The 23,943-nt window shown below is 35.1% G+C and overlaps 1 long non-coding RNA gene across 1 annotated transcript; it reads left to right on the top strand.

Annotated features, from left to right (window-relative positions):
- Positions 1–6,653: 6,653 nt before the first annotated feature.
- On the top strand, positions 6,654–22,533 carry LOC138716540 (uncharacterized). Its single transcript, XR_011336679.1, has 4 exons — positions 6,654–6,805; positions 15,980–16,131; positions 18,110–18,232; positions 21,630–22,533. It is a non-coding gene; the product is annotated as an uncharacterized lncRNA (long non-coding RNA).
- Positions 22,534–23,943: the final 1,410 nt, after the last annotated feature.

Below are 23,943 nucleotides of genomic sequence, written 5' to 3'. Positions count from 1 at the left end.
GGAATAATTTGAGCTCCTGAATTAGAATTAAGCACCTAAATTTCTCTGTATGGTTGCATTTCTGAGATTTGTTTATTTATTTATTTATTAGTTATTTATTTATTTATTCATTTATTTATGTATTTATTTATGCATGTATTTATTTATTTATATATGTATTTATTTATTTATGTATGTATTTATTTATTTATGTATTTATTTATATATTTATTTATGTATTTATTTATGTATTTATTTATTTATTCATTTATTTATGTATTTATTTATGTATGTATGTATTTATTTATGTACTTATTTATGTATTTATTTATTCATTTATTTATGTATTTATTTATGTATTTATTTATGTATTTATTTATTCATTTATTTATGTATTTATTTATGTATTTATTTATGCATTTATTTATTTATTCATTTATTTATGTATTTATTTATGTATGTATTTATTTATTTATGTATGTATTTATTTCTTTATTTTTTTATTTCTTTATGTATTTATTTATTTATGTATGTACTTATTTATCTATCTATCTATCTATCTATCTATCTATCTATCTATCTATCTATCTATCTATCTATCTATCTATCTATCTATCTATCTATCTATCTATCTATCTATCTATCTATCTATCTATCTATCTATCTATCTATCTATCTATCTATCTATCTATCTATCTATCTATTTATTTATTTATCTATTTATCTATCCATTTATTTATTTATTTATTTATGTATTTAATTATATATGTACTTATTTATTTATGTATGTATTTATTTATGTATTTATTTATTTATTCATTCATTTATTTATGTATTTATTTATGTATGTATTTATTTATTTATGTATTTATTTATTTATGTGTTTATGTATTTATGTATTTATTTATCTATTTATGTATTTATTTATTTATTTATCTATTTATTTATTTATTTATTTATTTATGTATTCATTTATTTATTTATTTATTTATTTATTCATTTATTTAAGTATTTATTTATATATGTTAGGAGAAAATACACAAACGATTAGGGAAAACACGGAAATTTTACTTGAAGCAAGTAGAGCGATCGGTTTGGAAGTAAATCCCGAAAAGACAAAGTATATGATTATGTCTCGGGACCAGAATATTGTACGAAATGGAAATATAAAAATTGGAGATTCATCCTTCGAAGAGGTGGAAAAATTCAAATATCTTGGAGCAACAGTAACAAATATAAATGACACTCGGGAGGAAATTAAACGCAGAATAAATATGGGAAATGCGTGTTATTATTCGGTTGAGAAGCTCTTATCATCCAGTTTGCTGTCCAAAAATCTGAAAGTTAGAATTTATAAAACAGTTATATTACCGGTTGTTCTGTATGGTTGTGAAACTTGGACTCTCACTCTGAGGGAGGAACATAGGTTAAGGGTGTTTGAGAATAAGGTGCTTAGAAAAATATTTGGGGCTAAGCGGGATGAAGTTACAGGAGAATGGAGAAAGTTACACAACACAGAACTGCACGCATTGTATTCTTCACCTGACATAATTAGGAACATTAAATCCAGACGTTTGAGATGGGCAGGGCATGTAGCACGTATGGGCGAATCCAGAAATGCATATAGAGTGTTAGTTGGGAGACCGGAGGGAAAAAGACCTTTAGGAAGACCGAGACGTAGATGGGAGGATAATATTAAAATGGATTTGAGGGAGGTTGGGTATGATGATAGAGACTGGATTAATCTTGCACAGGATAGGGACCGCTGGCGGGCTTATGTGAGGGCGGCAATGAACCTTCGGGTTCCTTAAAAGCCATTTGTAAGTAAGTAAGTTTATGTATGTATTTATTTATTTATTTATGCATGTATTTATTTATTTATGTATGTATTTATTTATGTATCTATTTATTTATGTACTTATTTATTTATTTATTTATTTATTTATTTATTTATGTATTTATGTATGTATTTATATATGCATTTACATATTTATTTATTTATGTATTTATTTATTTATGTATTTATTTATTTATCTAATTATTTATTTATTTATCTATTTACCTATTTGTTTATTTATCTATTTATTTATTTATCCATTTATCTATCCATTTGTTTATTTATTTATTTATTTCTCTGTTTATTTATTTCTCTATTTATTTATTTATTTAACCTCCTAGAGATTAGGGCATCAGGCCTTCTCTTCCCCTCTACCAGGGGATTACAACTACAATATTAAGAATACAATTACAATTATTGGTGTGTCTCAAGTAAAAATTTCGCATGTCCACAGGAAGAAGTCTTATGGAATAAGGTCGTGGTGGATACCTTACGCCTCTAACAGCTGTTCAGGACTGCAGCTGCCAGGTGGCAAGGGTTTCTTCCAACGTCTGCTGTGAAGGACGCTACAAGACGTACTGTATGTATGTAACTCAGATTCTCTTCGGTTTTGAACACATGCATATTAACTTTTTCCTTCAGTACGTTTTTGAGTGAATGTTTATTTGTCTCCAATGATTATTTTTGTAAGTAGGCTATACATGTGTTTAGTGCAGAAATTTTAAGTGACTGAAAGTAAGAACTTAACCTACCATTAATAGTAACAAAATGTGTAAATAAGTAGTATGGGAAGAAGATCTTAATTTTCATTCCACGGTGATACTGCAGCGTTAAATAAAATACTAAAAAAAAAAAAATAAAAAATAAAAACGAAACGAGACCATGCGCTGAAGAACGACTAAGAACTTCAAACTTCTGAAACAATTCCTGCAAACCTTCTTTGCTTTATCGGATGGCGCTTGTGAGTAATAGAATAACAAACATCCGCCATTTCATAGTAATGCATTCAAATCGCACGAACACAACGTAATAAATTCTCCCCCGTACTGATTGCCACACCCAGCAGCAAACTCAACTTCTTTCTTTAGATACTACGTGAGTAAAATTGCCTTGTGTTTTCCTTATGATATCTCTTGTCATGTCGGGCTTCATCTTAGCCGGTATAAAGTCCAGGCCTCGATACTCCATCCCTTTCTTGGTTTCGTCTCCCTCGATGTCTGTATATCCAAGTCTATTTCGGAAATCTGTTGCTGTTCAACCCATCGCTTCAGGAAACAATATTTTCCCTATTGACACTTTGTTCATTTCAGATTTGTATCAATAATCTCATCTCTTGAAGGCATGACTTACTTATTGATACAGCTAGAAAGTTAAAAACAACCCTAATGTATTAAAGCATTAATAAAGTTTACATACTTATACCAACAAAATAAGTGTATTAATAGTACATTACGCAACGAGCCTATAATGGTAGTAATTAAGACGCGAGTATGTTTATGAAACGAGCGCAAGCGAGTTTCATAATTTTCATACGAGCGTCTTAATTACCATTATAGTCAAGTTTCATATGACTTTTTATGCTCGACCATATTTCTACCTTGAAATTATTCATAAGTATTCATGTTATTCTTATCTGACTGAGGATTGGAACTGACCTTGTGCAATACCTCGTAAATTGTGAGATGTGCGCAGACATGAAAGTATTGATTTCGATAAATGTCGACATTGACCTTGATATAATCTAGAGAGTGAAATAAACATTAATCTTGATATAACTTTGAAATTGAATTAGACATTGAAAAACGAGATGACAAATTGAATTTATTTGAATATTATTTACAATTAACGCTAATTATTATAGTAACAGAACTGACTTTATTTCAAATATAGGTGATTTATTGTGCAATTGGCTAGTTGTCTTTCGATTGCATATCCGAGAATAATCGATACTTGCGCTTTCATATTGCTACAATGGTATTTTCTGATTGGTGGAACACCTGAACTTTAATGAATAGGTGTACTTTAATGAGGTCCATTAAAGGACTGCTACCAGGTGTATAATTACTACATTTCGGCATGGTCGAGCATAAAAATTTTTTCGCAATGCGCTTAATATTCAAGAGCACTACTGATGTTTACACGGTATATGTTTTTCCAAAGAAAAGTTTTAAGTTCATAATTTTACTTACGTTTCCCCAACTTTCATCAAAGATTTTACGCAGGTCCTTACCTCTTTTCTTAGTGTTGAATTCTGTCACACAAGAAAACGTTTACCCGATTCCTGCCGATGTCCGTATAACATTTCGTTCTTGTGCTGACTGTACGCTATGCAATTGGCCCTCAACAACAGGAGACTCTTGCTGAAGAACCCCGGGTAAGACCAGAAGGCATTTGTATTTTATAAATCATCTTTGACTGCCTGAAGAGGCTTTCAGTCCGTAACTGGTTTGGAATGTACTGCCATTTCTCATCACTTTAGAGATGGTTGCCATGCCAACTAAATGATGGGCAACTTAGTGACCGCCACACATGTGGCTATTAAAGACTCTCATCCGAGGTTCCTCTAGCACGGCAATATGTAATTACTAATTCCTTTACAATGCTTTGATAAGCCTGCAGACGTGGCTGTACCGGTCTTCACTGAATGGAGAAATGAATAAGTACTCCCGGACGGACTTGCTTTGTGCATACAGGCTTGCCTCCTTCCTCATTGTATGTGACGCTTTGATAGATATTAGGTGTTGGTACTTAGTAGGCTATCGGAATGCATTACGTAACGCACTGAAAAGTAAACAAAATGAACAGTACAGTACAGTATTGTGCGGATGACGTGAACATGTTAGGAGAAAATCCACAAACGATTAGGAAAAACACGGGAATTTTACTTGAAGGAAGTAAAGAGATAGGTTTGGAAGTAAATCCCGAAAAGACAAAGTATATGATTATGTCTCGTGACCAGAATATTGTACGAAATGGAAATATAAAAATCGGAAATTTATCTTTTGAATAGTTGGAGAAGTTCAAATATCTTGGAGCAACAGTAACAAATATAAATGATACTCGGGAGAAAATTAAACACAGAATAAATATGGGAAATGCCTGTTATTATTCGGTTGAGAAGCTTTTATCATCCAGTCTGCTGTCAAAAAATCTGAAAGTTAGAATTTATAAAACAGTTATATTACCGGTTGTTCTTTATGGTTGTGAAACTTGGACTCTCACTTTGAGAGAGAAACAGAGATTAAGGGTGTTTGAGAATAAGGTTCTTAGGAAAATATTTGGGGCTAAGAGGGATGAAGTTACAGGAGAATGGAGAAAGTTACACAACACAGAACTGCACGCATTGTATTTTTCACCTGACATAATTAGGAACATTAAATCCTGACGTTTGAGATGGGCAGGGCATGTAGCACGTATGGGCGAATCCAGAAATGCATATAGAGTGTTAGTTGGGAGCCCGGCGGGAAAAAGACCTTTAGGGAGGCCGAGACATAGATGGGAAGATAATATTAAAATGGATTTGAGGGTGGTGGGATATGGTGGTAGAGAATGGATTAATTTGCTCAGGACAGGGATCAATGGCGGGCTTATGTGAGGGCGTCAATGAACCTCCGGGTTCCTTAAAAGCCAGTAAGTAAGTGTTAGAGTTTGTATATAGTTTCACCATAACTGAAAAAAGCATGAAAAAATGTATAAGAATCCACATTATCTAAATTTGATCTGAAGGTCAGCTGTCAGCCTTTGATATTAAGCTACTCATATAACACCTATTTTGATAGTATTATAGCGATTTTAAAATATAGTGCATAAAAAACGTGAATGTAGTACGTAATAAGCACTAAATCATTTATCGTGTTTTAATTTTTTGAAGCTGCTTTGCACAATATCTGCAAGTGAGATGGTTACAGATAGAACAAATGCAATGTTAGACGATGTTCCCATATTTGTAGACGTCAAGATTTTTCATGAGTTCGTTGAGAAATTTGTGTCCATTCAAAATAAGACAGGAGAGCAAGAGTTGTGCGTGCATACGTCACACCTGTGTGTAGTGGTGCTTACCTTCAACGTAATTCATGTACAGCAACTGAATTCTATTTCGTAACAGATATTCATAATTCTGTGACCGGGAGGAAAAAGGTCTTAAGTCAATATTTTGTGAAAACGAGATTTTTATATATTCTGAATTCTTTACAATCTGGTAAAACGGCTAAAGTCAAATAAGACTCCTGACTGGATTTGTAGAGCGTTACCAAATGTCCTAAGTACTTTTTGAATCGAGCACACACAGAATAAAGGACTTAAGAATATTTAATACTTTATTCCTTACAAACCATCACATGTTTACTTTCCATGCTTCCCTATTAAAAAGGTCTGACTTGTATTTTAGCCATTTTATCACATACTGATGCCCTTTCCTTTTAAAACTTTAAGCACCAGGGTAAACAGTCCTACAATTGTTTAAGACCCATTTTGCATTCCTAATAATTTACATTTCTCATTTATTTTGACATGAAAAAGGTCTTATGTTTAATAGTCCCTTCTACTCAGTTTGGCTTCTAGTCTTAAAAGGGCTTAAGTGCGGCTGTTTTTGGAAATAATCAAGAAAATTGTTAAATGAGCAACACTACCTATTTTAGAAGAAATATAAACCAATAATATCCAGGAAAAACCTCTTAATTAAAAAAACTCTTATAATTGACACCAATTTCAATCTTTCTTCTCCTCTCCTGAAAAGTATAACATTTTTACTTAAGATCTTTTCCTCCCGGCCACAGAATTAATGGCCTCATTTCTTAACTTTTATAGTCGTAATATTTGTTGTGCATTCTAGAAATGCGAGTTATGCAAGGCGGCCAGCGAGAGCAGTGGGCTACAACCTACGCTCCTGGGCTGCAGTGAGGATGCGGGCGAGGTTGCCAGATTTCCTGTGACCACGGGGAAACACGGGCCGCGGGAGGACCGCCATGCTGCACTTTCTACTTATTTTAGGTAAGGGAGAAAACATAGCTAAGAGGACACTATGGTGATATAATAGGCCTAGTGAAAAATTAAGAAAATCCACATATTTTGTTTTTATGCTCGTAATTACTGTATATCCGAGTGTGTTTTAAATGATCTAGCCATGCAATCAAATGTTGTCAAACATACGGTGCGTGAGTGAATTTTTAATGCAGTGTTCTTGTTTTAAAATTGTAAGCAATTTATTGAATAAAAAATGTTCCTTTCACAACAGTTATTGTCAGATCGGTCTGAAACTTGTCACTGAGACCAATAAACTTTTGTATCCCTGTGTCAATTCAATTCAATTCAATTTATTTGGCCATTAGACATACAGTTTTAGGCTTCGTCAGAATACATTGAAAAGCATATAAATACATTTTTGAAAAACACTAATAAAAGAAACAGTAAAATTTAAATAATACAATGAAAACATGAAATAATTTGAAACTTTTAAATTAAAGAAAACTAACTAAATTGTAATTAAACTTATTTATTAAAACACAATTTCGTACAAATTTGTGTTGAAAAACTCAGCAACGGAATAAACAGGGTTATTTAATAACCAATTGTAAAATCTAGTTTTGAAACTATTGATTGGTAATTTATAATATTGACTTGGGAGCTTATTATATAATTTCATCCCCATAATTAAAAAGTTTGTGTTGCTCTTGTGTAATCTACAATATGGAATATTAATTTGTTCACTATTTCTAATTTCATGATCATGTATATCGGCCACTAATGAGTAATATATGGTTTTTGGTATCAAAATATACAACAGTTTGCCTGATGACATCAAATATACAAAAAATTCTCTGAAATTTAGGAATTATATAAAAACGAAATTAATAAAATTGTGTCCCTATAGTCTTGAGGATGCACGCATGGGCCCTTGAAATGAATAATGTTTTTTTTTTATTTTACATTAAATTATAATTGTATATATTTGACCATGTCTATGCATACATTATGCCATCGACAATAAAGTTAAAAAAATTGTCGATATTTTGTCGAGTGTAAAGTACTAGATCATATATATATATATATATATATATATATATATATATATATATATATATATATATATATATACAAATTTATGATTGTTGAAATCCGTGATTGTCTGAAAAGTGGGCGACAATGTTCCAGATAGTTTGATTTACATAAAATTATAATGGCTTTCTTTTGTAAAATCAAGACGCTTCCAATTTTGGTTCCATTTCCCCAGAAAATTAGGGCATATCAGATTATCGACTGAAAGAAAGAAAAGTAGGCACATCTTAAATAATTTTGAGAAACGGAAGTCGTTAATTTCTTTAACAAATATAAAACTCTTGATAGCTTTGTGCATATGTAGGCCTATTCGATGTGCTTGTCCCATGTTAAACTGCAGTCCTAGAAGTCTGCCGCCTGGGATCGGAGCCAGAGAGTGGCAGCCGTCTGTCGATTCCATGGTATGACAAATGTCTCAATTCCAGTGGGGAATATATTAAAGACTAACTCAACAGTTTTGCCTGTTCCAATAATTTTTTTCCAATGAAATTGTTTTTTTTTTCTTCCTGTAAGCGTCACAATGAAACATTTTTACGGCCCTCGTAATTGCGCTGAAGTAGCCAAAATTTGTGGGAGGACTTGTTTTGATATTAACGTGATGGAAGAAAAAATACTTTTTTACCTGCCCCCATGAGAATATTTGCTTGTTAGATTAAAATCAACCACTCAGACTCCTGCATCTCCTCACGAGGAGCATAGGGCATTCACAAAGTGCCTCCATCAGACTCTATTTGTAGCCAGCTTCTTCACTTCGCTCCATGTTTTCCCGTCCCTAGCAATTTCCTCCAAAACTGTTCTCTTCCATGTATTTTTTGGCCTTCCTCTTGTTCTACTACCCTGGGGGTTCCAATCCAAAGCCATTCTTTCTACTGCTCCATCTTCTTTCCTGATTGTGTGTCCTATCCAATTCCACTTTCGTCTTTTGCTTTCTATTGTGATTTCTTTCTCATTTGTTATCTTCCATAGTTCTGAGTTTGTGTGTTAGATTAAAATAAGTTGTAATAATTTGAAGCAATGGATTTAAGTAAAATGATTGTGACTCTCTATTTAGACTGAGCTCAAAAAGATAATATATTTTTATTACCATGACTATTTTCAAGTTTTTGAGCAAATAAGTAATAAAAATTTTGAAAACTTTGACGCAAGGAGCCTTTTTAGTGACGTCGATATAGGTTAAGATATATTTAAAAGTGTAATTCCGAAATTATTAGCCCTAATGGCACCAAAGTTCGTAAAAGTGATAGACTTGTAGACATGTTTATCCAGTTTAAAGTTCACATATTTTGGATGAAAATTGTGGAAGTTATAAAAATCACATAAGCGTCCCATTAAATACGAATAGTTATAACAGTGATCGCCAAAAGCTGCGTCGTGACACATGCCCCTGTCTCCACCCAAGCGTAACCATGACATCATACCCCCACCCTCTGTTTACAGCCATCACTTCGAGCGTATTCCGAATCTCACCGGTGAGCAATCCGATGGCATCACGGTGTTCCGAATTCCACCGATGACGTCATTGATGCTCCACCGGTGTCGCACCGGTGCCATCAGCTTGCAGAGGTGGTGGCAGTCTCCATCAGCCGCCATCAGTGAATCTGATTGGTTCTTGTATAGGGCGGGAATTAGCAGACGAATTACACCGTGCACTGTTGTGTCATGGCGGTGTGTTCTGCTGTATTGTTTGTAATGAGCACAACGTAAAAACAATATGTTAATGGCTTATGAGCGAACATGTCAACGGACCAGTTATTACTACCGGTTCGAGAAATAAATAGTTTATGCTATCTTTTCTTTGAACGAGATGGAAGTACGAAAATTTCGCAAAATTTTGCTAGCGTAGCACAGAAAACAACTTGTACAGTCGCCATGACAGCATCGATCCTTCCAGCAGTTTTGTTCCTTATTTCGCTGCAACGTGACGTCATTGATGCCACCGGACCGGTGAGATTCGGAATACGCTGTTCGATATAAGTAAAGACATTTATCAGCAGCGGGCGTACACATGTAATGTTACAACACTACTGAATAGTCATCGAATTACGTATTTTATTGTCAATCGGTAAAAACTTCATTCACTAATTTTGTTCATCACAAATGGCGTCGCTCTACCGTTGAGCTACTGGAAGCGTACAATACGTTGCACATCTTACATCCAGATATACATCCAGCACGCGCTCTACCTAATTCTTCCTCGGTCTATGAACCAACTTGTCCACCCACAGAGTCATTATTTTGCATTAACTTATCAATTCACTAATACATTAACGGTCTTACTAATAAAAACCCTATATACAGACGTTTAACTGTCTTATACTTATACAATGAGTAGCTCGTTTATAAGTCGTGTGTAAATTCCTTACTAATAATCACTACATACGTCGTGTGTAAATTCCTTACTAATAATCACTACATACGTCGTGTATAACTGTTACACAGCTACGTCATAGTTTCGTCATTACTTCGTTACGAAAGGTAATAGAATATCTGAGGTTCTCTATTGCATCCGGTAGAGCGCTCTAGTGTGCGGTGTTAAAATATCGATAGTACAACTGGCTCTGATCGATTACAACACTATATTTTGGCCAAAGAGTACAAGCTAAAGCAATATGATTCTACTTATTCTGTGCTCTTTGGTTACAAGGCATCCATCATCATAAAATGACAGTCGATACGAACAGCTGTTAGAGGGGCGGCCATTTTTTCTATATATACAACGCTTAAACAAGGGGTTTCATGTATATAACTACTGCAAAGCAATTCCCATTGTATAGTTACAGGCTGTTTATACATCCATCGCTTATTCACGGTTTATTAGTACCGTTTTCTGTCTCAACGCTGCATAAGTCTCGTATAAAAACTATGCACGGTTTATTAGTAAGACCGTAATTCTGTAGGCCTAGCATCTCAATATTGTCCTAACATATGTGATTGTTTGTGAGAGTCGTAACATGAATACAGCTCTCCCCCTGGTGTCAAGTTGTCTCCATGGATACCTGGAAGCATCACACCACTACTTTATGTTATTTATTTATTGTATGGCCTCAGTGTTGTGCTTCCTGGAATACGCGGTTCAGCTCCAAGCGCCACGCGTTTTTTGTTTTCGACTCCCGTTCCATTCCACGGTGATAATTAAACTTCTCATGATTATGATTTGAGTTTAATTAGCAGGCAACAGTAGCTGCTCACGCGATGGTCTCAAAACTGCTTTTACTGCCTCGATGTGCTTCATCACGCCTCGAAGCCACTTCAGACTTGCACAGAAGCTGTTAAATAAATCATGTGGACTAGTGGATCAGGACGGGGGGGGGGGTCGCAGTGACGCCTGCAAGCAACTTCCAGGGCGTCCCCGGGCCTCGAATCTTCCTGGTCACGTCTCGGTTTGTATTGTCGGACCTAACTCCTGACATCGTCGTCACGGCCTGAGTGTGATGAGCAGAATTATGGCGTAGAGTAGGCATGTCAATTGATGCCCACAGGAGAAAGCGCGCTTTAGAGCCCAGGAGAGCCTGAGCGCTTAACAGCGGAAAGGAAAGAGACAGACGAAAGAGGTGGTATATATATTCAGGGATGGCCAGCATTGATTCAATAGATAAAGGGAAGAGAACTTATTGAAACTGTATCCATGGTAATTTTTAGATTTGCCTGAGAAGTATAAGTGCATTATAAGAATGTAAGTTTTAATTTTAATGCTCATTTTTCACAAGTTTGATTGTTTTATTCAAAAGAAATATTTTCTCAACTTTTCGTATAGAAAAGTGAAATTTTCAGGTATAGGCCTATTTATTTAGTAGCCTTACAGAATGTTTTCGTAAATCTAATATACCGTATATACGTATTACTGAAGATAGTGTATTGAACATTTTGAAAATATTCTCATGGAAATTGTTTGTAAGGAAATGAATTAACAAAGCAACTACTGTTACATCATAAGCAAAAGATACGTGCCCACGTGTTGTAAAAATGTCAGCTCTATAGCTTCAGTAGATTTCGAGAAAATAATTTAATATTCTGATGATAGGAAGTTGCTCACAAATATCACCTTAAAAGCATAATGCGATAAGAGTTTTGTTATGTAATATTAGTTACACTTAAAACAGATACAGTACGTAGGTAACTTTGCTTTGTACTGTAATATTGCTTTGATTAGTTTATTGATTACTTTTGTAAGGCTAAAGATACCATCAATATAAATTCCCACTTATCATGTCATACTCAATCTCTTTCTTTGGAATATCACTTTCTTTATGAATGATGTGTTTCATCCACTTAATACAGTATAATATTATACTACTATGGAATTTAAGTGAATATTCCTTCTTAACTCTCTATTATGTTATTAAGATTTAAAACACAAGTGCAATATTAAGAAATCAGTGTTAGTACTTTTGTTTTACAGACAATATAGATAATATTAAACAGAAAGAAGCCATATAAAAATAACGACACGTTCAGTTTGAAGTTTGTGCACCACTGTTTTCTTAATCTAACAGGTTGCTTATTCATACATAACCCTCCTCTTTCCATACTTAGCGCTTACTGCCCGCGCACGACGTCAAGGTCAGAAAAATGCGCTTGCGTTGACATCACTGTCACAGTCTAATATATATACAGTCGCGCAACTTCAACACTATTTTTGCAAACATTCACGACACTAGCGCTCAAGCGGCAGGCAAGGCACTGGTCATAGGGTTGATACAGCCAGCACGTGCTTTAAAGGTATGCGAGATGTTATAATAACGTTTTAATCATGCGTCGGAGTAAAGGCAATGTGTGCAATGACGAAAATTGCAGTAACAACAAGTTTAAATCTCCGAATTTGTCGTTCTTCAGATTCCCTAAAGACCAAAAGAAAATCATAACTCAGTCAACCTATAATCCACGCTGTAGGTAGCCTACGTATTGTGTTCTATAAAACATTTATTAGTTATCAGTTACCTATTTGTATGTCAGGAAGGAGAGTTTAAATAAAAACAAAGTAAATACCTGTTACAGTATATTATTGTTTTGCAGAGATCATGTGTAAATGTGTAACCATTCCGATTTTTGATAATGTATCTACAGTTATTTAATGCAAGTAATTCCATAATTTTTGTATTCGTGTTTTTTTCTTTATATTTTCAAAAGTTGAATGTTATATTGCATTCAAGTAGGGATTATGGTGTTAATTTTTTTAAGAATTCATGGCGTATTATAATCCTTTTGCAAAATATTCACTTCTTGAATAAATCCAGACTGTGTCGATAAATTTCTGATGTGTTGGTGTAGATTCATGTGGCAGACGTATTAAGTTATCAAGAAATAAAAGAGCCTTTTTAAATTTAATAGAAAAAGCAATCTTTTCTGTAATAATTTGCATGACTGTTATTGGTGTTGATTTTACATTACCAGTGATTATTTGAGCCGTTCAGAGCAGAAGTGGTATAAGTCAAAATTAGGTAATGAGGTTTAAAGTAAAAATTCTGTAAAATACAGCGCAAAGTAACAATTAATATATCCTTCGTGCTATTCACTGACTACTAATAGTTTAAATAAATTCAATATTAACTGCTACTTTGCGCTGTATTTTACAGAATGTTTACTTTAACCCTCATTACCCATTTTTTACTTACACCACTTCTGCTCTGAAAATAAAATTAGGCCTACATTTTCTGAGTTAATTGAAGTTACAATTTTTTCAACAAAGTTGTGTATTCATTTGTTCTCACCTACGTCATAATAACAGTAAGTTCATGTAAATTACGTATTATATAGGTAGGGTAAGTTAAAATAAAGTTTATGTATGAAAACTGGAAATATAATGTAAAATGCGGTAAACTTTCCATAAAAATTTAAACCATAATATCAGCACTATTAGCAACTCAAAATAATAATAAAAAAATTGAAAAATAATGAACTTCATAAAACAATGTCTGTCAAATTAAGGTTTAAATCTTCCCCTTTTTTATTTTTAAGTTTACCTCAGCGGCCGAGTTTACTCCAATTTGCGGTATGGAAAATAGTTAATTTCTCAGGAAATAGGGAGAGGAGTTCACCACGCGATGTACCCTACGAGATATGCCCTACAATTTCGACTCTTCTCACAGGAAATATAGAGTTCCAATGGTTTATAAATATATTTAGGAATGAATTGAATTAACCGTCCACGTACGAACAATTATATTATTTCAAACCATGATACGTGATCAGGGCCATGATTCAGTTGTAAGGAGCAGAAGGAATTACGTTTATTCCCAGCTTCTGAAACTTGTAGATTAACTGCGTATGAAATTCTTCCAGGATTCTAAAGTAGAATTAGTAAGAACCATATACACTTATTGTATAGCATAAAAATATATAATGAATTACGCAAAACCCGTTTTCTGATGTGTTATCATATGTCGTGTGCACACTTTTAACTTGCCTGCCGCTAGAGGGCTACTGTCGCGCCAGCTGTCAAATGTTGGCATATTTCATACGTATGACTGTGTCACTGTGTTAAAAGGTAAAGGAATCTCGAAGAGCATTCCAACAGCTTGACAAATGTGGATATTACGTTGCTTTATTAACGAACGCCTAGCCGAGTGCTGCAGTGCTTTCCAAAGGCCAGTTCGACCTGAAAGTTCGCCTCAATGCAACGCAGTGGTCGCGGTTGCTGAGGACCCTCCTCCACAAATAATGAAAGTTTTCGACATGAAATTCTAACTGATTCGAACGACTTTCCATTGCCGCCAATTTGAATGCCTGTCTCTGGTTCGCTCGCCCAGAGGAGTGGATGATGCTGTCCCGAGAATTATTGTGGGAGGCGCCCACAATTAAACGCTAATCCGTCTCGCATTTTCCATCTAGTGAACCGCAGATAACAACAAACTGCATGACACATTAGGAGGCGGATGCTAGACACGCGTCCAGCTCCGGACACGTGGCTGAGAGAGTGGGACCTCTCCTGAAGACATGTGAAGGGCAGCTCCAAGGGTTCTTCCGGTTACATGTGTTGGAACGTTCGTCTTAATAATATACTTGTTTGCTTTCTTATTATTCCAAGTCTTGTATTATACCGAGTGTCCCAGAAGTTCTTACATTAAATTTAGTGTACGGTAGAAGAGGCCAAAATAAATGTTGAGAAATTTAATCCGAACAAATGAACTTTTCGCTCTGCAAAAGAATTCTACAATATTACACTTGTTCGGATCAAATTCTGCATGTTTAAAGGAATAAATTAAAATTATTTGAATCACTCATTATCAAAAAACACTGCTCTAAAATGATTTGAATCACTTATTATCAAAGAACGCTGCTCTCTTAAAGCAACTGAGCATATTGGGAATTAAATCAATGGCTTTCCCAAAACACGCTATGAAATGTTTCATATGTAACAATTTTTATCTCGAAAAGGAAGCAAAAACGAGCCAAATTGTATTAAGGGGAGGCAGAGGTGAAATTTTCGAACAAAATTGAAGAAAAAATGAAAATTTGGTTTTTTTCATTTTTATTATCTTTATTATGATATTCCGTTGTTAGTTTTTGACTTTGTTTCCTTAAAAGTATGAAATTAAAACCAAGATAACTGTATCGCTATATTATTCCCATAATAAACTAATACTTATCATTATTTATATACCTACTCTGAACATATAAATAAAAAGAAATATTGAAAATTTCTTACAATATGGTGCATGGAGCATTTTATATCAAACGATATAAAGTTTTATAAAATTATTAATACTTACAGAACTATTGTACTTAGAAAGTTGAAACTTGGTATGTCCATTACTAATAACATACTTAGTATCCATGATCAATTTCAAACAAATCGGATAAATGTTGTGGATTTTGAAATATTCACCTCTGCCTCCCCTTAAACCTTTTCTTTTTAATATCTCAAAGAATAACCCCCTGAAATTAATGACATTACTTACGGTTCACTCTGTATAGCAAAGATGTGAGGATAGTAGGACAGTGAGTCGACTCTGGGACCTAAGTACGAGCCCCTGCAATGAGGCTAGCACCCAAAAATTAGTAAATTATTTTGCGTAGGAAGGGGGATATATATCGTATTTTCAACAAAGACAAATGACTATTTTCGTGAAAATTACATCATTTTTCTATTTCTACCTTGTTTCTTCTCAGCTCGAGTGCGTGGTCAGACCTGAAGCCCCAACAACCCGGCGCAGAATTCCTTAAGAAGACGAATTTTCGGGATTACGGCAACAGAAGGGGAGCAGTGCCAGTCTGCAGCAGTTGTTGGCAGCCCTGCAGTCCCTAATGGCCGTCCGTCACTCGTAAGGCTGTTACCTTCATTTCTTTATTATGGTGACTTGATTCTACCTTCACTTATTCCATCTTGAGAAAACAAATAGTAAAATTTTCCTTTCTGCCCCGACACAATTGGGCTTTGTTCTCTTGCTCAATGGGATTCCTTGGCGTGAGGAATGTCTTCATAGACTTCAGTCGATTCCGCTGAGTCACGGCCCAGTGAGTGGAGTGCGCGCGCGTTTTATCCGATAAAAAACCTTTTAAATATGAGAGGAACCGAGTGGCACACGCAGTGGCGGGCACTGATTCCCTCGCCTGCCTGTAATTTCCCCTCTCTGTTTCTAGCTCGTTCTTTATCGCTTTCATTAGAAATTTTGTGTTGGATTTCGCTAAGTAGAAAATAATATGCTGAAATGCATTTTTTTTTTTTTCATATTCAGTACCGTCAAGTCAATTCAACTGGAAATTCTACATCATCATCATCATCATCATCCTCGCATGTATTGGGCCTAGTGGCCCGTTACGGTCTCTTGCCAACGCTTGAACGGTCTGCCCAAGGATCTCTTGCCCACAGGATGGTAATTTAAAATCTGGCGTGGAATTCTACATAATACTTACTTACTGGCTTTGAAGGAACCCGGAGGTTCATTGCCGCCCTCACATAAGCCCGCCATCGGTCCCTATCCTGAGCAAGATTAATCCAGTCTCTATCATCATATCCCACCTCCCTCAAATCCATTTTAATATTATCTTCCCATCTACGTCTCGGCCTCCGGAATTCTACATAATATGTAATATAATCATCGTCACTAAAAGATTAACGACTTTCTATTTGAAAAGCATGAAGTTAAATTGACGATTTTCTGGGGAAACAATATAATTATTTTTTCTTACTCACCCAAAATATAACGGAAGTATTACGATGCAAAAAATTGTCCGAATGTTGACGAAAATACACTTTTTGACATATATTGTTCTGAAAATGTGGTTTTGGGTCTGCTATTCCTTTGTCTGTCTATTTGGAGCTATTTCTGCTAAATATTTTATGGGTCTGGTTGATATTCAGTAGCCACGAGTAAACCAATCCTGGGAATACTGCTCGTGAAACATAACTTATAGTGCGTAAATCATTAATCCGTCATTATTTGAAATCAGAAGTGCAAATTAGCTATGAACTCTCGAAAACTCTTGCATGAGCCACCGCTGTGGAGTAACGGTTTCCTGACCGTGAAACGAGCGGGCCCGGGTTCGAATCCTGGTTTGGGAAAATTACCTGGTTGAAGTTTCTTTCCTGGTTTTTTCCCCCAACTCATTAAGAGCAAATGTTGGACAACTTTCGGCGCTGGACTCTGGACTCGTTTCGCTAGCATTGCCACCTTCGTCTTACTCAGACGCTAGCTAACCATAATAACTGATAAAACGTTGTAAAATAATCGATCAAAAAATTCTTGCTTGAGATGAAGACATAATGAAGTGGCTGTCCCCAGACCGCTATGTTCCCGAGAAATTAATATTATTATATCTACTCGATCACAGAAGGCCTGACTGTGTTAACTTTCTCTCCCTTGTCATTTTTCTATACATTTTATCATCTTTATTCTTTTATTGGTATTATTGTTATTTTTTCTGATATTCATTAGGCCTATTATTATTATTATTATTATTATTATTATTATTATTATTATTATTATTATTATTATTATTATTATTACTATTGGTTCACTCTTGTTGTAATGAAAAGTATGCCTGTGTAATGCAGAACTCAAGTGTTTATCTTATTTCGGACATTTCGGTGCACAGTAAATGGTTTATTTACGCAAGGACTTACGACTTTTAATGAGAATTCAACACAATAAACTATTATGAACAGTGATAAGGAATGAAGGAATTGAGCGAATCACATAAGTACAGATGTGTGTGATCTCAGTTCTCTTGACCGCATCTGATTTTGTGAATCTGGGAAGACAGTGGCAACATTTTGAAACATCACAGTCATTGTTTCAGACTATCGGCCAGCATATCTGCACGGCGCACCACAACCGCCACTGAACAGGAGTAAATTTCAAGACTGAAATAAAACAAGCAGCCAGTCAAGAATAATAGTGAGTCAGCGCCCCGAAAACTTGTGTAAGTCTGGGTTCAAATACCGTTATTCAACACAATTGCCTTTCTAATTACCGCCGACAGCACGTCATCCCTTGATTTTCTCGAATATGGTTCGAAGCGGGAGAGAGCTGGGCCACATTCTAAAAACACTTTCACAAAAGAGGCAATAATAATAATAATAATAATAATAATAATAATAATAATAATAATAATAATAATAATAATAATAATGGCTTTATTTAACCTGGCAGAGTTAAGGTCGTAAGGCCTTCTCTTACACTCAACCAGGATTAAAACTTGCTTACACAGTTGAACATAAAACTGGATCGGAATTAAGTAATTACATACTGATACAATTTAGGTACATAATGAGATCAAAAGAGGTAGTTACATAAAATTTACCTCATAATATAAAATAAACATAGTGAAATACATATTAGTGTTGTTAGAATCAAATACGAATCACATAAAAACAGACGCCGATAATTTAATAAAAAAATGTACACAGTAAAAATAAAAATATACCCATGATTAGTATTAGATTACAGTTAAGTAGGATTTACATAATTAAACCAGAAACCGACAATTGAATAAAATGTACACAAAAAATAGATTAATAAAAAAACAACAACACAGTGATAAACAAACACGATTTAGATAATAAAAATAAGAAACAAAAAAAAATAAAAATAAATACAGTGGAACACATTCCATTAAATATTTGCAACGCGTTAGGTCTGGCAACTCATCATAAGATATTTTTCTAATTTACATTTAAAGAATATTGTAGTTCGGCAGCCCTTGACTTCAGGCAATGGCGCTGGGGAGTTCCTATTTTCTTTGAAATTATTTCCTCCTTCTTAAAGCTTTTATTAGTAAACTGCGTCCAGTTCACTGACGGTCTCATGTTGGCGAAGTGATCAAAATAATTGTATAAGAATGGGGAACGTAACATGGGGTGTGCAGAATTGACGGCGCAGGATTTCCCACTATCTTCAATAGATGAATTACACACCCGTGGCCATATTATTTGCAACTGACTATTAACATCCTAAATAACCTTTTATCATAGTTCGAAGAAGTCCAGTTTCTTACAAAATGCATTCCTGCTCTGTAGTGAACCATTGAAGTCCTGCGGATAATATCATGTATTGTGGGTCCCTATCACCACGGCATGGCGCGTCCTCAGGTTGCGGATAGAGGAGACGGCCTCCAGATATGGAGGGTAGATGCGAATATATTGAATAAGCAGTCGTCGACAGCCGATGAGGGGTGGTCCTCCAGCTTGGGGGGTTGGGTGAAGCGCTAACATCCCATTACCGTAAAAATAGCTTGTTACTAAACCCCAAAATAAGCCTCGGAATGGGACTGATTCTCTGGCACGACCACAGCAAAGGAATATGTTTATGAGATTTGGCACTTGGAACGTAACTAGTAGTCTTTATAGAACAGGAGGGGTAACATTAGTAGCAAAAGAACTAGCTAGATATAGAATAGACTTCGTGGGAGTACAGGAGGTTGGGTTAGATGGGAACGGCATAACACAAATAGGATATTACTTGTTGTATTATGGGGAAGGAAACGATCATCAATTAGGAACAAGATTCTTGATCCATAAAAGAATAAAATCAGCAGTAAGAAATGTCGAATTTATCAGTGACGGGTTATCGTATTTAGTAGGCCTACTTAAGGGTAGATAGTGCGATATCGAACTTACAAACGCTCACGCCCATACAGAAGAGAAAGAGGACCATATAAAGGACAGTTTCTGTGAGGAATTGAAATTTGATTACGAAAATATTTGGTGCTAGGAGGGATGAACTTACACAACGCAGAACTGCACGCATTGTATTCTTCACCTGACATAATTAGGAACATTAAATCCAGACGTTTGAGATGGGCAGGACATGTAGCACGTATGGGCGAATCCAGAAATGCATATAGAGTGTTAGTTGGGAGGTCGGAGGGAAAAAGACCTTTAGGGAGGCCGAGACGTAGATGGGAGGATAATATTAAAATGTATTTGAGGGAGATGGGATATCATGGTAGGAACTGCATTAATCCTGCTAAGGCTAGGGACCGATGGCGAGCTTATGTGAAGACGGCAATGAACCTCCGAGTCGGCCTGGTTGGCGCAGTTTGTATAGCTTTGGCCTTCTGTTCCCGAGGTTGCGGGTTCGATCCCGGGCCAGGTCGTTGGCAGTTGCGAGCGTCGTTAAATAAACCATAATTTTTTTTAACCTCCGGGTTCTCTAAAAAGCCAGTAAGTAAGGCTGCTATAGCACCTACACACAACCCCCAAACTGTCTGTCATTAGTTAGCGGGTCCTTATGGCCTAGCCGGGAGGATGCCAGACAACTCCACCGACCATTCCCCTCTCCACGACTTAGGAGAATCTTAAGTTATGCAGGTCAGCATGCAGAATTGGCATTTCCTCTATTTTTGATGGAAGAGCACACCGCTGTCACTCGGTCCACAGAGCCTCGTCTGTTAAAAACAGGTTGCACCACGGGAAGGTGAGGATGGGGTTTCAGTAGGAATATGTTCAATTATAAACTAGCATAAAAGGGAACGTGTTCGGGTTCAATGGCAATGGACGCTTGCATACTAATTTGAACCCTAAAGTTATAATAAATCTATCTTTATTAAGCTATATCTCTGTGTCATTTCCCAATGATTCTTCATTTCTTGTTATTATTATTATTATTATTATTATTATTATTATTATTATTATTATTATTATTATTATTATTATTGTTGTTGTTGCTGTTATTCCTTGCTTGCTTGCTTTCTTACTTACTTACTTACTGGCTTTTAAGGAACCCGGAGGTTCATTGACGCCCTCACATAAGCCCGCCATCGGTCCCTATCCTGAGCAAGATTAATCCAGTCTCTACCATCATATCCCACCTCCCTCAAATCCATTTTAATATTATCTTCCCATCTACGTCTCGGTCTCCCCAAAGGTCTTTTTCCCTCAGGCCTCCCAACTAACACTTTATGTGCATTTCTGTCCCATTCCGAGGCTTATTTGAAGGTTTCGTAACAAGCTGTTTTTTATGGTGATGGGTTATAGTTATTATTATTATTATTATTATTATTATTATTATTATTATTATTATTATTATTATTATTATTATTATGTTATGACAATGTCCATAGCAAACCATGTTCTTTCATGACAAAGAAGAATCTTGAATCTGGATGATAATATGAGAAACAGAAGTGATGAAGTCAGTTGCCAGAACAAATGTCAAACTTTCTGTAGCATTTGAAATATTTGTACTCTTTTAATTGCATAATTTTAAATGTAGCTTCTTCATGAAAATGCCCTAACTTTTCAAGTATGTGTAACAGTTCTTATAATTATATTTTGAAAATTTCTTTTTTAATTTTCTGTGGATTGTTCGAATTGCAGGTCATGAATATAGTAAGTTGCAGACCACAACGCAGACTTCAGACCTCTGCTGCAGACCAAGCAGACCCATTGCTCTGGCACGGACTGGAAGCAACTGAAGAGCCGAAGCATGCATGGGAGAAACTATTAATCATGAAGGAAAAGAAGAAAGTAATTAATTGAATCCGATGTCAGAGTGGATTGAGTTTTGTGACATGACGTAAGGAAAGCGAACAGAAACGTAATCAGGGATTGTCAAAATGAAGGCTGGAAACTGCTTAAACCAAAACAAGAGAATCTGAAGAGCTGAAATGCAAAATAAGTTACTGTATATCTCAGAAACATAATCTCAGAAATGAGGAAAATGCTCCACGCAGTACATTTACAGTGTATTTCATGAGTGTTTTATTTCATCCAATTCTATCAATAATAACAGGGAGCATCCTAAATTAAATGAAGCACGATTACTTAAAATAACATTTAAAGTAAATCTAATTTGTACCTTAACTCTAAAGGCTCATTCACAATGAAAATTAAACATAACGTAAGCGTTAACTTAACGTTACAGTAAAATCAAGAAGTCATACCATCATTCACGATGGGAACATAAACATAACAGCAAACATACTTGGTAACCAGGGAAACATAACGACGCCAATTCCTCATATTCTGTCGTATACTTCAGCGCTCCATGATTGTGTTCTGTTTGCAAATCACTTAAGCATAAGCATGGAGTTTGCAAACTTTCATGTTAACGTCTTACGGTAATGTTAATGTCAATGCTTATGTGAATCATTGTGAATGATCCCATTTGGTAGCCTGGGCGCAAACTTCTGTGTTTATGTTACGGTTATGTTTAATTTTCATTGTGAATGGGCCTTAAGTTCTAACTAAAACCCACGAGTATGAAATGTTCATATCTGCACAAGTACCTTTCAACACTACACTCATTTCGCTGTCAACTCACTCACTGCACTGGAACTACGACACATTTCATTGATTCTGTCTGATTTCACTAACACTTCAAAAACATTTCACTGATTCTGTCTGATTTCACTAACACTTCAAAACCATTTCACTGATTCTATTCTGATTTCACTAACACTTCAAAACCATTTCACTGTTCAAATACTTTGCACTGCCACTATAAACTATAAAGCCTCACTGACAGAAACACACTTCACTTACACTTCACACTTCTTCACTGAACAATTTAGTAAAAGTGATACGTCTCACTTCTGAAGTGAACAAGGTATTAAAATATATGGTATTCAAATTGGTTGTCAGATATTACATTTTATTATCGTGTGTGTTTATAGAGCGCTAATATATTTAAAAAATGTATATCCAACTCAGATTCATTAATGAAAAAACTTCACAATTTCATATTATGTGGTTTGTAATCTGTGGTGACATAAACATAGATTACTTACCAAAAATGTTCCGTAATATTCATTAAACTCACTTCTTGCAACATACTGTACGACTAGGTTGCAAGTTTCCCAACCAGAATAAAAGCTGGAAGTAAAATTGTTGTAGATAGAAGTAGATTGAATTGGCATTTGACAGAACCTTTAATCAGTGGCCTGTCTGATCATTCAGTGTTCTGCCCAAGGGCAGGTCTTTCACTGCACACTCAGCATTCTCCAATCTTTCTTATTGTCTACCTTCCTCTTTGTCTCCTCGTATGATCCACATATCTTAATGTCTTGTATCATCTGATCATGATATGTAAATTCTAAGTGTCAACAATGTCCCTAAAAATTCCGAGACATCAATTTAAAAACTAAGAGAATCTTAAAATATTCAGTCTTTCAAAAGGCCTAATTGACTTGCATATCAACAAAATTAAACTTGGAAACGTGTACATAGTATCTGTGGCATTGATATTAATGGTAGATTTAATGTATTTAACAATATTTACAAATTATTTCACGGAGTGTTTTCCAGTCGAAGTTCTGAAAAAATGCAAAAGCAAACTTATGCGGTTTTCTGAGACAATTAAAACATCACGCATCACAACAAGAAATCAGTATATTTTAATAATTAACAACCAGGCTTGTTCAAGTCTTTTGATGCAAGGTGTAAGCCATCTTCGTATCAGTTCCTTACTTTGCCGCTTTGCGGTCGGAGTGTACTAGCTGGGCTCCTATATAATGATGAAAACAAACTGTTACAAGTTAGCCAAACTGACAGTTTTAACAGATTTTATAAATATCCATACATTTTATTACATTCCATTTTGTTATATTCTTCCTTACGTTTTCCATATCAACTACTCGTATTTGTACTTAAATGAGTTGCTTTTACTATATTCTTTTTTTCTATTATGGTA

Source organism: Periplaneta americana, chromosome 16 (assembly GCF_040183065.1).
Source record: "Periplaneta americana isolate PAMFEO1 chromosome 16, P.americana_PAMFEO1_priV1, whole genome shotgun sequence".
Taxonomy (NCBI): Eukaryota; Metazoa; Arthropoda; class Insecta; order Blattodea; family Blattidae; genus Periplaneta; species Periplaneta americana.
Note: the sequence above shows the minus strand (reverse complement) of the source record. Positions and strands in the feature narration are given on the sequence as shown.